This window comes from Crocodylus siamensis, chromosome 6 (assembly GCF_052110815.1).
Source record: "Crocodylus siamensis isolate JL-2025a chromosome 6, ASM5211081v1, whole genome shotgun sequence".
Taxonomy (NCBI): Eukaryota; Metazoa; Chordata; order Crocodylia; family Crocodylidae; genus Crocodylus; species Crocodylus siamensis.
Window position 1 is genome coordinate 98,194,777 of NC_143400.1, and position 5,831 is coordinate 98,200,607.

Consider the following 5,831-nt stretch of genomic DNA (forward strand, 5'->3'; position numbering starts at 1 on the left):
GCACAAACTGCTGCCGGGTCTGGCATCCGCTGGCGGTGGCTCGTGCGTGCAAGGCGCGTGCACCCGGTCGTCGGTCGCCTCTGACGGCGGCACTGCTTGAGCTGCTTTGGCTCCCCGCGGGGCAGGTGACCCAGGCCTGAGGGGCGGTCCGTCCCCGTGTCGTGTCTGAGACCACGGCGCCGTTGCCCGGCTCGGTGCTGCCGTTGCAGGAGGGAACCGCCGCAGGAGCAGGCCCCGACTGCCCGGTCGTTACGCTGCTCAGGCTTGGGAAGCCGGAGAGCTGAACCCGCTACAAACCTAACTGAAAGGCAAGCGCGTTTGGGTCTGTGCCTTGCTGCTGCGGGGCAGGGCCCCTGGCTCCGCAGCGCAGGGTCGGCCCCCGTGCTCGCACGGCGCCGCTTCAGCACTTGGCGTCGCATGCGGGTGCCGGCCGGAGCCCGCTGCGCCGGGGCGAGCTGGGGGCAACATAAAACCTGAAGTTTGCTGGGCTGGACCGCAGCTGCCTCTTGTCGGTGTCCTGCCTGGCAGGGGCAGGGCAGAGGGGGAGCAGCCCCCACGGGCGCTGGGAGGCTGCAGGACCGGCACAGGTCCCACGGCTCGTCCTGGCCAGGTCTCACTTGGCCTCGCACCCCGTACAGCTCTGGGCATCGTGGGGGCCTTGTCGCCTCAGCCCAGCGCAAGCTCCTCCACAGACCAGCACAGCGAGCGCACCCAGCCAGCCCCGCTCGGCCCGGCGGCACGTCCGAGGCCCCAGGGCCTTCGCCTCCTCGCTGGGGCCTAATCCGGGCAAGGACTAGCTCTCACGCCGCAGCACAACGACCTTCGCGCAGCTCTGGCCCCACAGGACCTCACTGCCCATCAGACGTGGCTCTGCGGCACCCCGCGTGCACCCCTGCTCACGAGAGGCACGCTGTGGGCCCCCCCAGCCCTTGCACGCCACTCTTTGAACACAGCAGCCCCACGGGAGCTGCAGCCGGGCTCGCAGGGGTGCACGCAGCCATCTGGCCGGGGCTCAGTCCTCCTGCCACATGTGCCCGTGCACGCAGGTGACCCCAGGAGCAGGCAGCGGCACGCTCCGAGCCCGCGGTCCCGTGTGGCACGTGCCTCGTGCCTTCCCTGGCGCACGTGGAGGGGGCGGCCAGGGGCGGGAGACGGCAGCTGGAGGCGACACGATTCCTGCTGGTCTCGCTCCCTGCCCTGCAGCCCCGGCTCCTTGTCGACCGGTCCCCCCACGCTTTGCTCAGGCTCCCTCCCTCTCCCCGCTTGCCAGGACCCGAAATGCTCCTCGCTCTCCCTGGCATTAGACGGTGACTTTGCTGCCCTGCAGCCGGGCTGGCACTGAAGCCCCAGGACCAGCGCTCCCAGACCAGTGCCCCTCTGCATCCAGCCGTGACGCCCAGGTCCCAGGGCCAGCCCGGAGGGAAGACCCAGCCCACCCAGGATCCGCCTGGTCTTCAGGGCACTCGGGCGGCTGCGCCCGTTCATGTGGGATGAGCAGGGCCAAGCTCACGGGGAGCGGAGGGGGGACCCTGCAGCGAGGCTGGGGCACAGGGCAGGGCCTGAGGGGCCTGGGACAGAGACCCCGAGCACCAGGGTGCAGGGGCAGGGAGCCGGAGCCAGGCAGCAGGCACGGCACCGATCCAGCACGGCCCGCAGGGCCATTGGTCTCCCTCGGGGTGCACGGGGCAGCTAGGTGCTTCGGTGAGCATGAAGCAGGAGGTGCTGGGTCTTACCAGCACCTTCGATGTGGTGCGAGGCGGGGCGGGAGGGGAGGGCGCAGGCAGGCGCTTGGGGCCAGGCCGTGCCCTGGGGCAGGCGCCAGGTGCGGGGGCCGGTGGGGGTGGCGGGTGCCGCGCTGCTTTGCCAGGTGGATTTTGCTCTGCTGGGACCTGGAGCAGCGAGGAAGCCTCGACTGCAGCACTGCCCTGCCTAGAGACAGCCCCGGGCGTCTCCGCAACAGGGGCTGGGCCCGCCGTGCACCCACAGCACAGGACGGAGACCCAGAGCCAGGGCAGCTCCCAGCCACTGGGAGCTCTGGACGATGCAGCACACGACAGACCCGCACCCCGCCAGCCGAGCTCCCGCCCTGGGACACGGGAGCCGGAGCAGCCAGGAGACGGCCACCCCCCGGGCTCCCGGTTTGGGCGGTCAGGTGTCACCAGGATGCTCAGCTTGGGTTGTAGCCTGGCCTTCCTGCCCTGCAGCCCGCCTGGTGCTGAGCCAGTCCAGCGTGGCTGCCAGGCCGGCCGGTGTCTTTTGCGAGCCCGGGGAGCCCTGTGGGGCGGTGGGAGTCTCCTCCATGCCGCCGGGAGGCTGGTCGGGGGCTGGCGAGTCGGATTTGCTGGGGACGAGGAGTCAGCGGGGGCCAGGAGCCAGCCGCGTCTGGCCCTGCCAACTTGTAGACATGCGGCCTCTCCGGGTATTCCCTCCCCAGATCTTCACTGACCATAGCTGGGTGATCACTCCCACCTCGTCCCTCCTGCGTCCTGTCAGGCAAGTTAACAGCCTTGGTTTGGTGCAAAACCGCTGCGAAGTATTCGTTTAGGAGAGTTCGGGTCTCTCCCGAGCGTCGGCTGTCAGCCGTCCCATTGCGCTGCCCGTGCCGGGGGGGCAGGCGCTGCCTGGCCAGAGCTCGGTGTCCGCGTGCAGCCGCCAGCCCCCGACTCACGTGCTACCTACATCCCTGTGAATAAGGAGATAGCGCCGGGCTGGGATTACGGGGCAAAATCCTTCCCGGAGCACCCAAAACACTCCTCGCCACCACCCTGGGACTCTTGGCAGGTCCCTTCTTGACCCGATGCTCGGTTGCCAAGTGCCAGCTGCCACCCGCCCCTCAAGACCTGCACATTGCCCACATGAGGATCTTATTTTGGGCTGGTTCTGGGGTGCAACCCCCGTTTGGTGACCCCAAGCTACACATCTCCCTACCTGGGAGATCTCTCGAATAAAGCTGAGCAGGATGGTGCCTGATCGGAAGGGGCGCCAGCCAGCAGAGAGCCCCCAGGCTTGTGTGCTATGTAATCAGCACCAAAAAAGGGGCTGAGGTTGGGCTGGTGTTTCCAGACAAAGTCCTTGTCGGGTCCCCCCACGCCGCACCTTGCCAGCCCTGGGCGGGGGCACCAGCGGGGAGACGGGCATGCCAAACCTGAGCCTCGGGCCAGGCGGCACCTGCTCCCACTCATTCAGCAGTGTTCCCCGGTGGCAGAGACATGAGGGTTGGGGTGGCCTGAAAAAGATTTCCACCTGTAATCCTACCCTACGCTCAGGTTGTTTTTCAGGGCTCCGTGCGTGATACATGATATCATTTTACATTTTAATTAGCAAATATACATTTTAGCTGACATACTGACTCTTTAGTCTGCGTACTTTGTTTTTAACACCCTTTCCTTGGGCAAGGATTAGCTTTGAGAAAGGAACCAGGAATAAGGAACCGACTTCAGCCTCACGCTGCTTCCGGGGGCAGGGAGGTGGGAACGCGCGGCCCGCGGACGTGTCTGCAGGAGGGACCGACGCGCGCTGGGCCACGGGGCACAAGCAGCCCGGCTGGGAGAGCTGCGCAGCCGTGCCAGCCCCACAGCAGGGACCGATCCCCCAGCTGCATCGCCGCGGCCGTCTGCGTGGGACACGCTCCAAGGGGCCACGTCCACCTTGGGTCACTCCAGTTGCCTGGCTGCAGCTCCTGGGCGTGGGCATGTGGCGACAGGCACAGATTTCTTTGCTCCCCGTTTCCCCGTTTCACATCCGTGCGCTCCATGCGTTTCGTAGCTGTGATACGTGGGAGCTGCCATGCCCACTGCCCCTCCACCGGCTGCCCACTGCTATGGCCCAGGCTGTCCTGCAGGTGCTGGGCCCCCCAGCCTGGGACCCTCTGCAAGCCTCTCAGATCACCTCCGCCCTGCTCCAACGCCCACCGCGGTGCTGTCCACGCTGGCTGCCCCTGCCTGGGCCGTGCCGCGTCTAGGAGCGGTGGAGGGGCGAGGCAGGACCTGGCACAGGGCAGGGGCTTACGTGGACGCGGTGCACACACGGGCGCCTAGCAGCCGCTGGTCCCCACTGCCCCGAGGCCCTGGGGCTCTTCCCTGCGCGCTGCCCTCCCGCTCGCGGCAGGAAGCCCAGTCTGAGTAGCGCTGTTTTGCAGGTGGAAACGCAGCTGCTGCTGAGTGCTGCGGGGTGCCCGGGTTTGGGACAGGGAGCGAGGCGGATGCTCCCCTAACGGGCGGTGCAGGAGGGGGAGACTGCGCTGCGCTGCTGGAACGCAGCCGGGCGCTGGGGCGCACTCCCAGGCACGGCTGCTGAGCACCAGGGCCGCAGTGAACTCCCTGCCCCGGTCCCACCCCTCCCCGGGGCACCAGGGCTCCTGGCCGCAGCCTGCACGCAGAGGATGTGCTCTGGGTATTGCCACAGCCAGCCGGTCCCAGCTGGGTGCCGTTTCCTGGGCTCCTCCCCGGGTGCCCTGGAGCAGCCCCACCCCGCCCCGGCGCTGGTGCAACCTCAGCACCTGTGTGCTTGTGCCTGGGGCGGGCAGCTGCTGGATGGTCTCCCTTGCTCTGTGGCCCCTGCTGCTGCTCTGGCCCCCTCGTCCTGGGCCGGCAGGTCAGCTGTCAGGCTGCTCCAACGTGCACCCACGCGTGACGGGCACGAAGAGCTGAGCACACAGGCCCGGCCTGGTTGGCCCCGGGGCTCCCTGGGGAAGCCTTTGCAGTGCGACACAGGTCACACCCAGCGCAGCAGCCCCGCAAGAGCCGGGGAGCTGTGTGCGTGTCAAGGGGGAAGGGGTGACTCTGAGCTGGCATGCTCATGTCACGGGTGTGCCCAGCAACATGCCTGCACGGGGCTATTGCACAAGCTGCCGTGCGTGTGGCAGGGCAGGATGACACAGCCGTGCTCCGGGCTGGCCGGGGAAATCCCAGCGCTCCCTCTGACAGTGCATGCGTGACAGGCACTGTGGGTGGCTCAGGGCTCACGAGCCACCATGTTTAAGCGCAGCCCTGCCTGCCTCGCACGGCTCGGCGCACTCCCGTCTGGGCTCTGCCATGAGCCAAGCCTTGCTCTTAAGAACTGCAGCAGATTTCCTCCCCTCCACCCCGCAATGAGGAAGTGGAGCGTGAGGTGCCCCAGACCCCCACTCCCTGAGACGCATCCACGTGAAGGGGCTGCACGAAGGGCACTCAGCTGGCAGGTTGGCTGCAGGAAGACACAGGTGTGAGACAGGCCGAGCACCCAGGGAGCAGGAGCTGAGGCCGTGGTGGAGCAGGCGCGAGCCCAGTGCATGCAGTATGTGGGCTCAGACGCGTGCTAGGAGCCGCAGCAGCTCGGGGGCTGCATGGGGTACCGCACCATGACAGCACCTCTGCGATGGGGGCGGTGAGAGCTAAAGGCGCGGGCAGCCCCAGGGAGAAAGGGCTTCAGGGAGCATGGAGACAGACACACTGGCTGTGTGGGGCTCGGTGCCATGTCTGTTGCAGCCACGTGACCCAGGTGTCCCTGCAGCACTTAGTGCGGCCGTCACAACGCTCAGGGCCACAGCGTCGGGTGCAGCGGCACACGCGTACCCTCCTAGTGATATGGTCACACCTCCCAGCTGCTGCCTCTGCAGCACTGGCCACAGGCAGGAAGGACACTGGGGGGACTCAGCTCCTCAGAGGAGGGGGAGCCCGGCAGGCCCAGAGTGGCTGGGCTCCCCTTGGCTGGACTGCACACCTGAGGGAGGCAGAGCGCTAACCCAGGAGGGGTCTGGCCACATCTGATCCTAGATGCATAGTTCCCCAAGACCCAGTGGCCTGTGTTGCCTCAGCCACTAACTATCACTCTCGCACATGTAAGGATAATAA

The 5,831-nt window shown here is 67.2% G+C and overlaps 1 pseudogene; it reads right to left on the minus strand.

Annotated features, from left to right (window-relative positions):
- Positions 1 to 1,804: 1,804 nt before the first annotated feature.
- On the minus strand, positions 1,805 to 4,974 carry LOC149863292 (uncharacterized; annotated as a pseudogene).
- Positions 4,975 to 5,831: the final 857 nt, after the last annotated feature.